The sequence below is a fragment of the Erinaceus europaeus genome, chromosome 9 (assembly GCF_950295315.1).
Source record: "Erinaceus europaeus chromosome 9, mEriEur2.1, whole genome shotgun sequence".
NCBI classification, from domain to species: Eukaryota; Metazoa; Chordata; class Mammalia; order Eulipotyphla; family Erinaceidae; genus Erinaceus; species Erinaceus europaeus.
In genome coordinates this window covers 88,227,242-88,246,707 of record NC_080170.1, presented here as the reverse complement: position 1 = coordinate 88,246,707, position 19,466 = coordinate 88,227,242, and the positions used below count along the sequence as shown (strand labels likewise).

General features: G+C 38.7%; 1 protein-coding gene across 13 annotated transcripts in view; it reads right to left on the bottom strand.

Annotated features, from left to right (window-relative positions):
* The window catches only part of ZBTB20 (zinc finger and BTB domain containing 20), a 768,805-nt gene that overhangs the window by 336,602 nt on the left and 412,737 nt on the right, over positions 1–19,466 (bottom strand). The window contains exon 1 of one of the 13 annotated variants that reach the window (XM_060198327.1): positions 14,609–14,887. The exons of the other annotated variants lie outside the window; for them this stretch is intronic. The gene's annotated coding sequence lies outside the window, so the exon portion shown is untranslated. Of the gene's footprint in view, positions 1–14,608; positions 14,888–19,466 lie in introns of those variants that run through there. 13 annotated transcript variants of the gene reach the window in all.

Here is a 19,466-nt window from a genome sequence, read left to right as displayed (position 1 = left end):
AAAAGGTGTGTGTGTGTGTGTGTTTGCACATGTGAGTTTGTGCGCACACATTTTCCTTGTAGGTATTATTCATGACCCTATAGAACAGGAATAAGTGATGCTGAAGATGCTAACATGGATTATAACAACCACTATTGCTTAATGAATACTTACTGTGTATCATGCATTTGTCTAAGTATTGTAAATTTATTGGATCACTGATCCCCCACCATTATTTCTTGATGAAGCTATCGGTAGTACTATCATAACACTCCTTTTACAGACTAGGAAACAGAAGCACTACGAATTAAAGCCTTCCCAAACTTTAATTTCCCAAGCTATTTTACTGCTACATAGCTATAAGAAAACTCAGGATGTCTGTACTCTTAGTCACTGCTATGTTGCCTAAATAAGTAGAACAATAGGGGAACTGTACTACCTCATACCAGGGCTTATCTATGTCTACAAAATATCCATTTTTAAAAATAATCTTATGGACAGAAATGATTTGAAGTTACTCTTACTGGAGCCCTTCTCAGAAATGTGACAATGCATATTACATTGTTCAGGCACATAATGAGAGTATCTTGGTAACAGATGAGAGAATCAGCTCTTATAGACTTTAATTTTTAATTATGCTATTTAAGCAATAAAGGAATATTGTGGCAAGTAGCTGGACAAAATATGGCCTAATATGAAAAGTCAAAATTTAGTCTTAGCTGTCTACCAGAGTGGATCTGGTTTTGTGCCACTTCATGCCTCAATTCTCTACAAGGTGACTTAATGGCCAACAAATAGGACTGTAAAATACATTTACCTCAGAAAAAGTCATGAGTTTTATTGTTTCTGTGACTTGATGGACTACAGTAATTCTGCTGGGATTTATTATTAAGTTAGAACATAGACAGATGACTACCAAGCCCAGGGAGAAAAAGAAAGGGGGGAGTGACAAAATAAAACAACATCATGATGACTGAAAAAGGCTGGACTCTAATGTCCAATTCTATAGTGTTAACTCTAAACAAAGGATTTTTGCTAATGCAGTGGCATGAATATTAATATCATTAAAAAGAAAAATGGATAAGTGCACTTAGCTCTAAATTTCTCCTTGTCTGACTCCTAGAGTCATTCCTAAGTAGCATTTGATAAAAACTATTTACAATTTTATATTCATCTTTTTTTATGGTCTTTTTTAAAATATTTATTTTATTTATTCCCTTTTGTTGCCCTTGTTGTTTTTTTTTATTGTTGTAGTTATTATTGTTGTTGTCGTTGTTGGATAGGACAGAGAGAAATGGAGAGAGGAGGGGAAGACAGAGAGGAGGAGAGAGAGACAGACACCTGCAGACCTGCTTCACTGCCTGTGAAGTGACTCCCCTGCAGGTGGGGAGCCGGGGTTTGAACCGGGATCTTTATGCCAGTCCTTGTGCTTTGCACCACCTGCGCTTAACCCGCTGCGCTACAGCCCGACTCCCTATATTCATCTTTTTAAAGTATAAAAATTAAAGACAAATATTATGGTTATCATTTTTCAGCTTGACAATATCTGAAGTACTCCTTTTAGGTGTTAAAGACATCACTTTTGAGGGATGCTTAATAACCTAATCTTTACTGGACATGAGAATTGCAATACTATTATTTTAATAAGTGATTATGGGTTAAGGCAAAAAGGGGTAAAGAATAGGGCAAGAACTTTTAGGCTCTAAATCTTGATATGTAGTTAAGTGTAAAAGACCCTGCTTTTCTATTCTTAAAATGCTGGAGGATCATGCCTTTAATCTGAGTAGAAAATGTTCTGAAGCAGAAAAATAGCAACACATACACTCTGAACTTTTCTGGGACTGTTGCACCTTTCAGCACTTGACCTTCAGTGAAGAATATTACTGTCTTTAGTCATTAGAGAAAATGGGTTGCAAAGGTGACAGATAGATACCTGTCATGTTTTAGGACAGTTTATGACCTCAGTCTCAGGAGTAATTGAGTATTTATAGACACAAAGATAGAAACATAAAGCATATATAGGTAAGAGTCCCTTGGAGGTGGAGATTAGGAGTAGGCAGTAATTTTAGCTTGAAGTTCCTATGACTTAAATAGCCACTTGAGCTCTGCACTTGCAGTTTACAATGTCAATAGAACACCTAAATGAAATTATAGCCTTCTGATAAGCAGCAGGACATCTTTTCTTTGCTATGCAATGTACACAGTCAGGTGAAATTACTCTGCATATGGAGTTTAAATAAAGCAGAATTTATCATAAGGTGGCTCTGCTAAAATATCATTATTCTGTTATTCACTGGATAACACATCTAATGACTCGGGGTGCACTTGATAGCCATGTTTCAGTGAACACAGACATACACCCTGATGTGAACTGGGCACTCCAGTGCTTCAAAGCACTATCGATTTCAATTCTACTATAATTTACACCTGGCTTGTTTTGCCAATAGCTTGAACCCATGCTAACACAGGAACATACACATACAAGTATCAGAGACATCAGAAATAAACTGTATAGGAAATTCATACAGCAAATATTGTAGGATTCTGTCTTTATAATCTCTCTTGATGCTAAGTAAATATTCTATATAACTTTATTATGCCTGAACATATCTTCTGGTAGCACTGTGCAATGATTGATGGTGGTGGCAATATTAATTTCTTTTTTATAGTTTTAAATTTTTTAATTTATCTATTTGATAGGGCAGAGAGAAGTTTTGAGAGGGAAGGGGGTAGAAAGAGAGAAAAAGAGAGACACCTACAGCACTGCTCATGAAACCTTCTCTTTGCAGGTGGGAGCCAGAGGCTTGAATAACTCCTTGCACATGGTAACTTGTGCACTTAATGAAGTCCACCACCATCTGGCTCCTCGTAATGTTGGGAACGCAGCTCACCATGAGAACAATGGATGCCATTATGTAATTAGCAAGTGGCTGAAGTCAGCCTATGAGCATCCTATGGAGTGAGGACTTAAGCAAATCCTAAATGGATTGTGGGTGTGTTGGAAGTTATTTAAGCAAGTGCCAGAAATAGTGCTCTATTCCTGTTCTCCTTCTCCCTGGATCTACCATGCCACTTACCTTGGGACCTGAACATGTGTAGCCAAGCATTTGTAACTCATCTTAAAGATTCATGACTCCCGCTATTATGACTAGCCAACTTTTGCCACTTTGCCTCTGTTGCTGTTCCCAAATAACCTGAAATTTAATAAACCTCCCATTTGTTCAACCCCCCAAACCAAAGCCATGTGGAGTTTTACTTTTTAATTACTATATAGTGATATTAATTTATTGTATTTGTAGAAACTTTTGGGGCAAAATCTGAGTGCTAGTCATCTTCTTTCTCCCACCATCTAGCACAATATCTGCCACTTAGTTGTTACTCATAAAAATATTCTTTAAGGTGCCCACAAGGTACTGCTCTCAGAGCATATGCTTGGCTATGGGCACCACCCAGGCTTGAGACTGGTCCCCAGCTTCAGTGCTGTGTTGTCTTTTCCTTTCCTCCCCTGTCTCTTTCAGTCTTCAGTTTTTTTATTAGAGATGTAATAATATTCTACAAAATTATGAGATTTCAGGAGTATAATTTCATAGCCACACATGGTATGTGTATTTGACCACAACCTCCACCACAGTTCTGTGCTCTTTCCTTCAGAACCACCATACTTCTCACGGTGTCCAAAAGACAGTTTTGTTACTGTAGCTTTAGCAAGTCCATTTTTTAAAATCACCTGTATGAATCTCTCTTTCTACCTGAAAAAGTTAGCCTAGAACAGTGAGGCCCATGCAATGACAAGAAAGAAAGATAAAAATCTTCTTTAAGGTTTCTTTTTTACTCCTTATAACTTCAAATGTGGCAAAAGCCAAGAGTCTGTTCCCTTTTGATTTCTTTCTTTGTTAGCCTCCAGGTTTATTGCTGGAGTCCACTGCTCCTGGTGAAGCATCTTTTTTCCATCGTTGTTGTTGTTGCTGCTGCTGTTACTGTTGTTGGTGCTTTTTTGTTGGATATGACAGAGAAAAATTAAAAGGGGAGGTGAAGACAGAGAAGGGGAGAGAAAGACAGACACCTGTAGACCTGATTCACTGCTTGTGAAGCAACCCTCCTGTAGGTGGGGAGCTGAGGCTCAAAATGGGAGCCCTGTGCCAGTCCTTGAACTTCCCACTATCTATGCTTAACCTGGTGTGCTAATGTCCAGCCCTTTGATTTCTGATAGAATATTTTCCTTGAAAAAATTCACTCCATAATTTTAACTCCTACACTGATGCTGGCCCATCATATTGTCAAATGTATCTTTACCCTTTACCTGTCTACAGCTATCTTGACTCAACCAAATAGCCGATCAGATATCAGTGCGGATGGTCCCAATATCTCAAAATTGACATATTATAAAGAAAAAGTATAATTTCCCCTCACTTGCCAAACCTGTTCTTCATCTTCATAGTTTTTCTGGCTAGTTTTATAAAGCAGAAACTTGGGAGCAATCCAAAATTCCTTCCTCTCTCAATGCCAGTCCTAAGATTATTAAACAGTGTCCATTCTGCTTCTTATCTCTCGAACATGTCTCCTCCTCTCTATTCCCACAGTTATTGTCCTAGTTCAGGGCTTCATTGTTTCCTGTCTAAACAATTTCACTTGCCTCCTAACTCATTTTCTTGTCTCTATTCTCCCATTTCTCCAATCTATCCTCCACTCTGCTGCCAGGGAGACCTTCTATAACACAATTTGATCATTAACCTTCTCCACTTAAAACCTTTCAATGGCTCCCCAAATGCCACAGATGAAGTTGAAACTTCTTTGCATGGAAATCAAAGGCCCAAAGTGATTTGTCTCTTGCCTATATATACAACATCATTTTGGCCCACTCCTCTACTAAACATCAGTGATACTGTTCCCCCAACTCCATCATGCCATTTCCAATTTAAGACCTTTGTCCCTGATAGTCCTTGTGGTGAATGTTTTTCCTGTCTCTAAACAGCTGGGAAAAATCAATTAAGATTCAGCTTAAATTTATTAGTTATTGTGTGAAACTTCCTTTAGTCCATGCTCCAAGGTATACTCAACTGTATACTTTGTGTCTCCAAACCTCTATAAACATATTTCAATTATGCTACATAGCATATGGCATTATCACAATGTGTTTCCCAACTGACTCTCTTTGCTTTAGCAAACACCTAAGTTGATGCCCTGGTCACTGCTGTACTGTCAGTATCAAAGCCAAATCCTTCAAAACAGCATATAAAGGCCTATGTGCTTAGGCCCTTTCACCACCATTTCTTATTTGCCCTCTCTGATCCAACTTCCCTAGCTTCCCTGTTATCATTCCAACCTGTCATATACAATCTTGCCTTAGCATTTGGTAGTTTTATTACTCTAATTTTTCTTTTTTGCCTAAGCACAAAGTTTGCCTTTTTCAAAGGTGCCCTCAATGAGAGCTTCTTTCTTTCTTTCTTTCTTTCTTTCTTTCTTTCTTTCTCTCTCTCTTTCTTTCTTTTTTTCTTTCTCTTCTCTCTCTCTTTCTTTCTTTCTTTCTTTCTTTTCTCTCTTTATTTCTTTCCTTCTTTTTCTTTCTTTCTTTTTCTCTCTCTGTTTCTTTCTTTTTTTAATTATCTTTATTTATTTACTGGATAGAGAGAGCCAGAAATCGAGAGGGCAAAGGTGAGAGAGAAGAAGAGAGACAGAGACACCTGCAGACCTGCTTTACCACTTGCAAATCTTTCCTTCTGCAGGTAGGGACTGGGGGCTTGAACCTGGGTCCTTGAGCACTATAATATGTGCATTCAGCCATGTGCACCACCACTTGGCCCTGAGAGCTACTTTCTGTATCAACTTTAAAATTACCTTATCCCTAACACACATAACCTCTCAATTAATCACTGTCTCTCCTTCTACAGCACTTACCATTCTATATATTTGACAAATGCATTTTCTTATCATCTTTATCTTATGCCTATAAAGTATTATGGGAACAGAGACTTGCTTTGCTTACTAAAGTAACTTTGGCCCTTGGGAAAATGCTAGATGTGTATTTGCACTCTACAATAAATATTTATTAACAACCAAGTCAATCCTTACATTATAGAATAATACTTGACACAGAATAGGGTTCAAATGTTTCTGGAAATCACAAAATAGGTGAATATATTAGTTCATATTAAATTCAAGTTTAATGAGGATAAGGAAAAAAGAGTCTTTGTAATCTGATTTTCATAACAATACTGTAAGTAGAATGTTTATTACTACCTTAACTAGGTAAATGAACCAGATGAGTTCCAGGAAGGTCAGGAACCTGAATTAAGGCTACATGGATAGTTTAAAGTTTGCTCCTCTTTTCAATTCATTATTGAATGGTAGATACAGTACTCTGCACTATGTGATCTATCTCCAGCATTTATTATTATGCTATTTTGGTTTCTCTTGACTAGGAAGGCAACTAACAGGAGATGTAAGATGCTAATACAGTTTTTCTTCTTTTTTCTATTTACAAATTGTGCTTTTCCTTATTAGATGCCTCACATAAAACAGACTCATTTCTTTCATTTTCAAAAGTGGATTAGGCACTCATACAATTTTGCCCCTCAGAGTGGTTTGTACATGACTACCCAAGAGGACACCATGCTACAATTTCTGCCAGAATGAACTGGAAGGTGAGTGTGGCATTTATAGCTTGAGGATGAACAGGTTGCTTGGTGCCAAGTTTGTGCTAATGGAGATGTCCTCTATGTGTTAACACCCAAAGGAGAACAAATTCAACAACAAAACATTTCAATGTTTGGCATGTCTATCGAGAGCTAACTTGCCATGGTTGAAGGGTTAATTATCCATTATGTGAATCATTTCTCTTTCTCCCTCTGGCAGCTTACATATATGAATTCAGTTTACTGGAGGATAAGTGGGGAAAATGAAGAGAGATTAAAAATGAAACTAGTACATTTCATATATACATATATATTAGAAGCTCTACAAAAGAATTTAATGTCAGAAACAGATGTAGTTTAGAGCTTGCCAAGTTAACTAATCATTGATAAAAGACGTAATTAAAACACATTTTACATAATATTTTGGTCCCTTTTAATTAGGGTCAGTATATGAATTGACTGTCTGGGTATTTTTCATGTTCATTTAGGGACATCTAGGTACCATTTAGGATGTTGGAATGGGTCCTTCTCCTCTGATGCCCCCCAGAGTACTGAAGGTGAGTTAGTGTGATTCAGTGACCTCCCAGAAACTTCTTCAAGGAAGTTCATCTACGCCGATGACATCTGCTGTGCAACTCAGGCATCAAAGTTCGACATCCTTGAGGAAACACTCACGAAAGACATGTCTCTGATATCTGATTACTGTAAAAAATGGCAACTAATCCCTAGCACTGCAAAAACGGTATCATCTGTTTTCCATCTACACCATGCCTCGGCCTCGCGTGAGCTTAATGTGCAGCTTGGTCATACGAGAATCCGGCATGAAGCCCAGCCAGTCTATCTTGGCGTTACTCTCGATCGCACTCTGTCATTTCACGAACATCTCATAAAAACTGCAGCAAAGGTGGGCACGAGGAATAACATCATTGCAAGACTGGCCAGCTCCTCATGGGGCGCGAGCGCTTCCACACTATGATCATCATCTCTGGCATTATGCTATTCCACTGCAGAATACTGTGCCCCAGTATGGTTCCGTAGCCCCCATGTCCACTTGGTCGATTCCAAATTATATTCCTCCATGAGGTTAGTTTCTGGAACCATCCGTTCCACCCCGGTTCCATGGCTGCCAGTTCTTAGCAACATCGCCCCGCCAGATATTCGTCAGGATGCAGCATCATCTAAGTTCATTTCCCACGTCTACGCTCGACCGGACCTGCCAATATACGCGGATATCTTCGCCCACCCTGTCCAACGCTTGACGTCTCGTCACCCAATCTGGTCCCCTACTCCTACAATGAACTTCTCTGTTCCAGACTCTTGGAAACAGAGCTGGGAGTCAGCCGAGGTAAAGAACAAACACCTCATCACAGACCCCTGCAAGCGTCAACCCGGCTTTGACCTAGCACGTTATGATTGGGCTCTCCTCAATCGCTATCGAACAGGCCATGGCCGGTGCGCCGCTATGTTCCACCGCTGGGGAGCCAGAGACGACCCGAACTGCTCCTGCGGCTACAGACAGACTATGACCCACATAGTCAACGACTGCCACCTCTCCAGATTCAAAGGAGGTCTCGAAACTTTACATCAGGCTCAACCTGACGCTGTTGACTGGCTACGGAAGAAGGGCAAACGCTAGAAGAAGAAAAGTTAAGTGATTGCAGCCTCAGCAATATCTCTACTCCAGTGAAAAATAACCACATCTAGCTATTTTCTGCTATTAATTGTCTAAAGTGTCACAAAGTATTTAACTGCTGGTTCTTTTCTCTCATTACTTTTTTTTTTTTAAATCTGTGCTTTTTCTTCTCTCTCTAGTTTGCGGGATATTCCACATTTGTCTTCAGGTATTTATGAATCTCATATTAGCATGATCTATTTAGATGCTGAATTTGAAGAAAAGAAGTGCTAACATCTGAGATGACTAAGCAAGTGCCGAAGAGCTGAAAAGTCCTCTGGTTAATGTGATACATTACAGGCCACTGTAGTACTTTCATCTGCGTGAACAGACCAAGATGTGTATTTGACCACCTTCAGAGGTATAGAAAGTGAATAGAACTACTGAAATCTCAATTCCACATCCTAACTGAAATCAAGTAATCATTGTTGGGATTAAAGAGATCTCCTCAGCAAATGGCTTAAGATGCTATCAGGTAGCTGGAAGATCAAACAAAGGAGTTTAAGTCACTGAGGTATAGAAGAAAATATTGATTGCTTTCTGGACATATATCTTCTATTATGATTAACAACTTATATTTACTGCCAATGTGTTGACATATAGATATATATTTACTCATTCATTCCTTTATCAGCTATTAATCTATCCTTATGACAAACTAAGGCATTCCACACTGATTGAACGTGAAATAAAAAACAAAATTCAGTATCTATCTTTTAACTACTTACAGTTTTATGCACACAAAAATAAATTCAAAGCAATATATAAGTACCAAGCGCAACCTATAGCTTTTAAAAATGTAATCAATGTCATAAGGAAAGGATGGCTTTTAATTTTTTTATTATTAAACACTTTAAAGATAAGGGTATGACTTGATTGGGTTTATTGAAAAGATATCTGAAAATTATACTTGCTGTTTAATATGTAATACAGCACCAAAATATTTAACATACAACTAAGTAGCTGAGGAAGTAGGATAAATTGGCTCATTTATATATAAATTCATTCTTGTAAAACAAATTCATTAAAGAGTTTCTTAATTTTAAGGGAACAGTAATTTAATTTCCTCTTTTTAATGCTAAACTACCTTATTTTTTATTTTTTTTGCATTATCTTTATTTATTTACTGGATAGAGACAGCCAGAAATCGAGAGGGAAGGAAGGGGGTGATGGAGAGGGAGAGAAACAGAAAGACACCTGCAGCACTGCTTCACCACTTGCAAAGCTTTCCCCCTGCAGGTGGGGACAAGGGGCTAAAACCTGAGTCCTTGAGTATTATAACTTGTGCGCTCAATCAGGTGTGCCATCACCTGGCCCCTATTGCTAAACTTTATACTTTATACATAGAGTTATTATAATTTGGAGCTAAACATACAATAACTTAGGTTTATAATCTAGTATGCATATTTGGTGAGCACTTCTTAAATGTAACAGCTAACCAAATCTCAATATTATAAAAAGTAGGGAGTCGGGCGGTAGCACGGTGGGTTAAGCACATATGGCACGAAGCACAAGAACCGGCATAAGGACCCCGGTTCGAGCCCCTGACTCTCCACCTGCAGGGGCGTTGCTTCCCAGGTGGTGAAGCAGGTCTGCAGGTGTCTATCTTTCTCTCCTCCTCTCTGTCTTCCCCTCCTCTCTCCATTTCTCTCTATCCTATCCAACAACGACAACAGCAATAACAACAATAATAACTACAACAATAAAACAAAAGGACAACAAGAGGGAAGAAAGAAAGAAAAAACAAACCTATTTTTAAAAAATTAGTGTTCACATATACTTGTGTAAAAAAATTGTATTGTCAGTGTGATAAAATATCAGTTACATCTAACTTTTGGTCAATTTATAATATGTCTGACTGAGTACAAAAGCAGGCAACATTATTTAGTATTTGGTTATGTGCTTAATAGTTGAATATGTATGACTATACATATCTATCTCTATATATATATATTTATAAACTCATGATGCATAGATAACTCATGATACAAACTCCTTTTTAAAATATGTATCTTTTTTATAAGAATTGTATGAGTTCAAAATAACTTCTTTTTTAAAATTTATTATATTTATTCATTTTCCATTTTGTTACCCTTGTTGTTTTTATTGTTGCTGTTGTTATTGATGTTGTCGCTGTTGGATAGGACAGAGAGAAATGGAGAGAGGAGGCGAAGACAGAGAGGGGGAGAGAAAGACAGACACCTGCAGACCTGCTTCACCGCCTGTGAAGCGACTCCCCTGCAGGTGGGGAGCCGGGGGCTCGAACTGGGATCCTTATATCGGTTCTTGCGCTTCGCGCCACGTGCACTTAACCACTGTGCTACCGCCCAACTCCCCAAAATAACTTCTATACTGTACAAATAAGAGAATCTTCTCTGACTGGGAAAATCACTTTTCTGGTATTTAGCAATGAAATTTGTGCTTTTTATTATAATCACCTAATTAAATTTATATAATGTGAAGGGATTACAATGTACAAGCTAAAATGCAAAAGCAAGAAAATATAGTTGATAATATGCATCCTTTGAAGTAAAATAAAACATTTTTGACATGGGCATTAGAAAGCTGAATTATGACACTGTACTATAAAGGTTTATGATACAGGCTAAATTAAAGAATCACATAATACCTACTACTTAAGCAGATCTAAGTAACACATCTTTATTTGCTTTATCTATTAGAAAAGTCTTGATCAACTTCTAATTTACACTCTGCAATTTAGCTGTGGAATTCTTCCACAGTCAACTCTTGGCAAGACTAAAGAAAATATCTCAGGGGGCCTGGTGCTAGTGATCTTGTTTAAATGCACACATTATAATACACAAGGATTCAGGTTCAAGCCTCTGGTCCTCACCTACAGGGAGAAAGCTTCACAAGTGATGAAGCAGGGCTGCAGGTCTCTCCCCTCCCCCCTCTCTCTTTCCTCTCTTGATTTCTCTCTGTCTCTATCCAATAATAAATAAATAAATATTTTAAAAAGAAACTATCTCTAGTAGGTTACATATACTTTTATTCTCTTTCTGTAGCAAATAAGAAAATGAACATAAAATCATTAAGAAACATCATACACTCAAATAGCATGGTCAAATTGAAATTGACATAAATACCATGGATAAACTGAAATAGACAAAATTCTACCACTATATGCCATTAAACTTTTAACTAGCCTGGTGTAATAAAGCTCAGAGACTGCTTTCTATCATGATGACAGTTGAGGAATTTTCTGTGTCGTACAAAGTATAGATATTGTGCTAGAAAGCTGATTTTTTTTTTTCCAGGGGACTGGGCAGTAGCACACTCAGTTAAGTGCACATAGTGCAAAGCACAAGGAACAGCTCAAGGATCCTGGTTCGAGCCCCTGGCTCCCCACGGGGTCACTTCACAAACAGTGAAACAGGTCTGCAGGTGTTTTTCTCTCCTCTCTGTCTTCCCCATCTCTCTCAATTTTTCTCTGTTCTGTCCAATAAAAATAACAGCAGCAACAACAATGGGAAAAAAAGATGGCTGCCAGGAGCAGTGTATTCATAGTGGAGGAACTAAGCTCCAGTGATAACCCTGGAGGCAAAAAAAAAAAAAAAAAGCTACTTTCCTCCTCTAGGGGTTACTACAAAGCCTAATGAAGCTTTATCAGTAGCCAGTATTTGTATGAAACTTGGACAAATGAACATGCCTAAATTCTGTGTTTAAGAATCTGAAGTGTCAGGGCTGGGTGGTGGTGCACCTGGTTGAACGTATGTGTTACAAACAAGAACTCAGGTTTATTATTTTAAAAATAATCTGGACAGTCCAGTGTAGGAACAAAATTCCAAAGCAAAGAAAGTATCAATGTAATATGGTGGATGATTGTACCAGTTTGAACAAGTGTACATACAATAGGAGGGGGTTGGGCGGTGGCAAACCAGGTTAAGCATACCTATACAAGTGCAAGAACCCATGTAAGAATCCCGACTTGATCCCCTGGCCTCCCACCTGCAGGGGGTTGCCTCAAAAGGGTGAAGCAAGTCAAGTGTCTATCTTTATAATCTCCCCCTCTCTACCTTTCCCGCTCCTCTCTGTCCTTCTCAATAAAACAGAAAAAAAAAAAAAAAAAGCCGCCAGGAGCAGGGGACTCATAGTGCTAGCACTGAGCCCCAGTGATAACCCTGGAGGAAAAAAAAAAAAAAGTAATACATACAACAGACAGACATAAAACACATCTGGTTAAATGTAACATCAACTATTGCTAAAGCATTTTTAACTTTAGGATGAATCTACTGGCAATGTGTTAATAGCAAAGACAACTAAAACAATAAAATAACATCTCTTTCCAAATATTTAAGAACATCGAGTAAGTGCCCCTTAGGCTGGATTGTGGTTCTTGGAAATGTTAGCCTATGAGAACCATATTGGGGACTTCAAAGACTCCTCCCTCTCTCCAAAGAGCAATTCACTTCAGATGCTGCCACAAAGTCAACTGTTTTTATGGCCACCATGTTTTTTATTTTCTTTTTTTTCCACTCAATATTTTGGAACATACCAGATTCTCAAAATTGGAAAGAAAACACAGCAAGATCAAATACCTCTGGGAGAGTAACAGTATGGACCTGATGGGGAAGGACAACTATTTCAATTTTCAATTGAAATTCCACTTCTCGTGAGAGTATGAGTTACTAACAAGGACATGGAAGGTGTATACATTGGCTCTGAAAGCTGGTCTGTTGACTCCTCTGTTAATCTCACATTAGACAGGATGCAACCATCCCCATACCATTCCTAACACAACTTCCCAGAGCACATTCAATCAGAGTCTCTTATATTGAGGACAATACTATATTTAGGTTTAATAGTGTAAGGATAGTCATCTAGTTTTCCTGTGTCAGGATGACAAATTTCCCTGTAACCAAATAAGGATTCTCATTGCATTCTTCTGTTCAATACCATGAATGCAAAGAAAAAAAGAATAGGGCATGACAAATTATATTTCCCAAAGGTCGGGTGGGGGGGGTTGTCTAACATTTAAAAGCAACAAATTCTTAGCAAAGTAATTTTTAGAAGAACCATGTTAGAATTTTTCCTTTGCCTATACATTCAGTTTTCCTTCTTGCTTAACTGGGTGTGTAAGTTTTGAGCATAATACAAATGCTCAGAATTCAGATGCATGAAAAGTTGGTTGAAAGAAACTCCAAAGGAACGATGACTCCCACTTTCACTTCCCCCTTCTGCCAGTGTGAATGCTACCTCTAACCTCTACTCACTCACCTATCTTCTTCCTCCCACTGGCATGTTTCCTAGGTATGTCAAGGTTGACATCCATCGGTGGCAGCGTGAAACCTGTGCCTGAAGCCTCTTCCTGAGCATAGACTCAAGGTTCTGCCATTGTCTATAGAGTGCCTCAGCTGCACACTAAATCTTTCATCATCCCATTGATTTTTTTTTAGTTGCTTTTTAAAAAAATGTCTTTTTTTTTTTTTTCCAAAAACACCCTTTGCTTCCTGAATGCCTTAGAGATACCAAGAATAGAATCCTTGACACATCAAATTCTGGAACCTCACCACTCACCAGGACTGTGGTTCCTGATCCAAGGAGTGTCGACTGAGAGTCAGCACAGTCTCTTGAGAGTGTCCAGGCCTGGCTGCTAAGCTCCCTGCTCTGATTAGTTTGTCGAGTTCACAGTGTTCCAGAGTGCTGAAGCACAGAAATTAGGGAGGGGATGTGGAAGGAAAATCACTGGAGCCTCTTACGATCTAACTTCCACTAACTGAGAGGAAATGTCTTATAAATAAACAACAGCAAAGACACACACACACACACACACACACACACACACACCCACACACATACCCCATCCCGTCCTGCCAGAGGAACGTACATTATTGTCTCCCGACGGAAAACTTTACACCACAGCAGAATGCAGCCTTGTCTCCTGCAACTACCTCCCTCAAAACAGAAAGAAAAAGAGAATCAGGAAGAATAAAAAAAAAGGGGGGGGGGAGATTTTTTTTTTTTTATCCCTTTGAATTCTGTTGAGAAGTTCATGTGAGTTCCCAAACTAACTAAGCAGTTTCAACAGTGTCACTGTTCCAGGATTTCTTGCAGAGGCTGCTTGTTAACAAAATTTCATTTCTGCCCAGACCAATGCTGTGCCATCCGGACGTTTTTAGAAGGGAAATTCAGGGGGGAGGAGGGGAAGGGAGGGTGTCACTGTGGAGGAGAAGAAGAGAGGACAAAGGAACACTCTTGTTGAACCCAAATGCCCTAGCCACGGCCATGAGAAAGCGAGCCCCCACCCGCCACCCAACTGCTGCTTGTTGAGAACTTAGTGATGCCCTGTCTTTCATCTACTTACTCTTTCTGCTCGGGAGGCTGAGGTTCCTACATTTCCAGCTCATGCTGGACTGTACCGTAAGCAACAAGTGAAATGAGTTCTGTGATCTCATTCTAGTCCTTCGACTCCTGTCCACATCGCTAAGCGACTGCACAGCTTGGCACAGGCCAGGATGAGTCAGCAGTCTCTGGTCATGAGAGGCCAGGCCTGGAATAGCAGGGGAGGGGGGTTAGGTCAGGAGCAAAATGAAGCCAAAAGGCAGCCTAGATGGTAGGGCTTGGTTCTGCAGGATATGGGGAGATTCTGCAGGTCAAAATGAAGAAGATTTACTAGCTGTGGGGTGAAGTTTGTAGGACTGCAAAGAAAGGAGAAGGAAAGAAAAAACTTAGAACAGCTGTCTGCCAAACATAGTAAGAACAAATTAGAGTACCATTGGCTGAAAGAGTGATGGTAGATCCCTGGAGGAGAAAAGCTTAATGTAATTTTTAAGATATCCTTTTGTCCATATACTCCTCCCAAGTTGAGGTGAACTTATAGTATCTTGGTATTTTGACACTGGTTTTCCATTCTGGTAAGTAGCAAAACAAACCAATAAAAGCAAAACACTGCAGTTAACCAGGGATAAGATGATTTATATGTAAATAATTGTACAGTATCCCAAAAATTATAGTACATCAAAGTTGTATATTTGAGTGAAATGCATCCTTGTACAATGTGTAAAATACTGACCATGAAATGTTTAGAGAGAGAGAGAGACACTCCTAAAACTGAACTGAGGTAGAGACAGGGGAGTTGTGGGAAAAAAAGGCATAAGTTCAAAGAAGTAACACAAGGGAAATAAGGCATTGTGTTCCTATTTCCAGTCAATAGAATCAGAATAGATTTCTATTGGTAAATTGCACTTTTCACCAACAAGTCTTTCAAACATCTTTCCCTGTGTAATAATACAATGATAGTGCAAAATAAGAGAAGAAATCAAATGGAAAAATCAGGCTGAACATAAAAAAAACAAATCAGCAATGTACATTTTGTTTTGAAAGAGGAAAACCACTGTAATTCAACTGACAAAGAAAAGTCTGAGCCCTACCCTGCTATGTATAGATAGAATCAAGCTGGGTTATAGATTGACTTCACAATGTCCATGTTTAGCCAAGAAGCAATTGCAGAAGCCAGAACTCCTTCTTTCCTTCTGCACCCCCAAAATAATTTCGGTCCATACTCCCAAAGAGAGGGACTATAGGAGAAAATGATCAGAGAGGGCTTTGGACCTTAATTCCACTGGGACCTGAAACATTTGTCTCCAGGATCTTTGTTTTTATATCATCACTGAAAAGGAAGCAAAATCTGGGAGACACCAGAGGAAGTAAGGCACTGTTTCACTTATCTGAGAGAAAGAGGAAAAAGGAAGAACACTCGGAAGTGGTAGTAGGTATATGTGTGACTCAGAAAGGAAGTGGAGAAAAACTGGGCAAACACACACACACACACACACACAGATAAATATATATATATGACCTTGAGAGAACTATTGCAGTTTCTGCTGGAGGGGGATGGGGACACAGAATTTTGATAGTGGGAATGGGATTCTATCCCTATTATCTTACAATTATGGAAATCATTAATAAAAAGTAAAAAAAAAAAAAAGAAAAGTCTGAGTATCTGAAATGAACTCAAAGGTGCAATACCTAGATTAGTAAACTGTGGAGGAGACTGAGAACTATGAGTAAGTAGTAATAATGTCTAAAAATAAGGAAGACAGTAAAGTCAAGTAAGATGAAGTGAAGCAACACGTAGAAGTGGACACAATAAACAGAGTGGGGAAATATTAGAGATTAAAATTATCTGAAGAGGGTGATATATCCTAAGAAATCATACACACTTATCCAAAAAGATCTGTGTATACCTACGTTCACAGCAGACAATTTATAATAGCCAAGACCTAGAAGTAACTTAGGTATCCAACAACAGGCGAGGGGATAAGAAAGTTGTGGTGTATATATACAATGGAGTACTGCTCAGTTATTAAGAATGATGAATTTGGGAGTTGGGCAGTAGCACAGCGAATTGAGTGCAGGTGGTGCAAAGTGAGAGGACCAGCACAAGGATCGATGTTTGAGCCCTCGGCTCCCCACCTGCAGGGGACTTACTTCACAAGCGGTGAAGCAGGTCTGCAGGTATCTATCTTTCTCTCCCCACCCCTGTCTTCCCCTCCTCTCTCCGTTCTCTCTGTCCTATTCAACAATGATGACATCAATAACAATAATAACTATAACAATAAAACAAGGGCAACAAAAGGGAATAAATAAATATTAAAAAAATGAATTCACCTTCTTTACCTCATCTTGGATGGAGCCTGAGGGGATGATGTTAACTGAGGTAAGCCAAAAAGAAAAGGGTGAATATAGGATGATCTCACTCATGGGTAGAAGTTGAAAAATAAGAGCAGACAACAATTTGTTTGGCTTCGTATATTAACTCTCTTTTTAGTCACCAGGTTCCAGATGCCATCAGGATGCTGGCCAGGCTTCCCTTGATTGAAGACCCCACCAATGTGTCCTGGAGCTCAGCTTCCCCAGATACACACCCTACTAGGGAAAGAGAGAGGCAGACTGGGAGTATGGACCGACCAGTCAATGCCCATGTTCAGCAGGGAAGCAATTACAGAAGCCAGACCTTCTACCTTCTGCAACCCACAAAGACCCTGGGTCCATGCTCCCAGAGGGATAGAGAATGGGAAAGCTATCAGGGGATGGGGTGGGATATGGAGATTGGGTGGTGGGAATTGTGTGGAGTTGTACCCCTCCTACCCTATGGTTTTGTTAATTTATCCTTTCCTAAATAAAAAAAAAAGAAAAGAAAAATAAGAGCAGAAATGGAAACATAAAGTAGAACTTGGACTGAAATTGGTATATTGCACCAAAGTAAAGGACTCTGGAGGTTGGGGGTAGTTTTCAGGTCCTGGTGCATGATGGTGGAGGAGGAACTAGGTTGGGGGTGATAATATCTTGCAGAAAAATGAGAAATTTTACACGTGAACCAAAACTGTATTTACCATGAACAATTAATTCTCCCAATAAAAAAGAAATAAATCTTTATTTATTTAAATAAATAGATTTTTATTACAAAAAAAGTAATAAATAAGGACCTATGATATATGTTGTTACCCCTTAGAGGTACACAGATGGTTAAGATGTAAAAAATGTGAAACCTCTTTGGCTTTATTTCATATAATATTAAATTAATGCAATATATGTCTGTTAAATTCTCGACCTTTGCTAATGAATTTTATGCCTTCAGTTTCCTTCTTGCAAATCGAATAGTGTTACACTGATTGAATTTATAAGTACTGAATCAACATTTGTCAGTACTTACTACAACAATATTTGTTGCATGGTGTATAAACAATCAATTGTACTACTCCTTTGATATGCTTATCATATCATAAGAATCCAGTGAGTGAACAATTTCCAGTGTTGTCCCACTGCACTGAGGGGTCCAGTATAAAAACTTTTAAAAATAGTTGACTAACATTTTTTTTTAGTGATAACCTTAAAAGTCTGTCTGGGCATGTTAAACATTACATTTAACCAGATTAAATGCTGAAAATATATTATACTAAAATTTTGATTTGAGGTGTCTCGATGTTGCCAAAGCAGCTTGGAGTTTAACAGTGCCTGCCTAGTAACCAGCAGTCAAGGAAAGAAAAGAAGAATTTATAGAAGTATCTCCAAAAGCAACAGGAGAAAAGTGCTATTGGCCTTGACCACATGATGATGGTTTTTTTTACCAAAGGGGAAAACTTAGTCCAGTTGATCATCCCTCCCTAATTGATTAATTGTGGGTCTGGCCATCTGGCTGATGAATACTGACACCCAGCAGTGATTACTGTGTAACAGAAATCCGGATGTGCTCTCCCTGATGTCTCCCACAATAATGGCAACTCTGAACTTAAGGTTAGTTTATTCAGGCCTCTTGGCTCAATCTCTTCATGGAACAGTGGTTGTGGCAGGGAATATTTTACTAGATCAGGTCAAGCATTATCTTCTCTTATTTCAGTTACCTCCTTCTTTCCAACTTCACGCCTACCCACCCTTGAGTCCTCTCTTGTATATAATCACTTTCCATGCAAAGCACTGCATCTGTAGTTTTCATTATACTTTCTGATTCTCTCATTTCCGGTGGTTCTGTTCTGAGAAATATCTAACTAGTTTACAAGATCTCTACCACTGTATCACAGGAAATTCTACCAAGACATTTTATCAAATTATTTAGTATATCAAACAAAGTTGTTGTACCTAATTTGTGATCTTGCTTATAAGACTCATAGCAGCTGAGGTTCTACATGAGCTTAATATAAACAAAGATTTATAGAATATGATTCTTACATTGGATTCTTAGGTAGTCATGTCTCATAGAGATTCTCCATGAAGACTAAGGAGCACATTGTACTTCCTGGGAAAGTCATGTCTTGTACATAACAGTGATCATTATCATCCACTAGCCAATTTATACCTGGAGATAACCAGCAGGATGGAGAAATACGAATGCAACTAAAACTTGAAAACATAAATATATGCCTCAAGATTTTAACCAAATAACTTTATCATTATTTTGTTTGTGGGAGAGGGAGCAGAGAGCAATGAATTGACACAAGGTATTTTACATTAAGTGTGGCCAACAAGTCACAACAAAAGAGAACCATGTGTTTTCCCTCTTTCCCAGACTGATTTCTGTCTCAAAACTTACTGTTTTTCTTACTCCTCCCTGATGTTGAATTTGTCTATGTCCCAGGATGAGCTAGTGTTAATTTTCAGAAAAGGATAGCTGCATGCTGAACTACAGAGTTCCAGATTGGAAGTTGGGAAATGTTTTTGGCCTG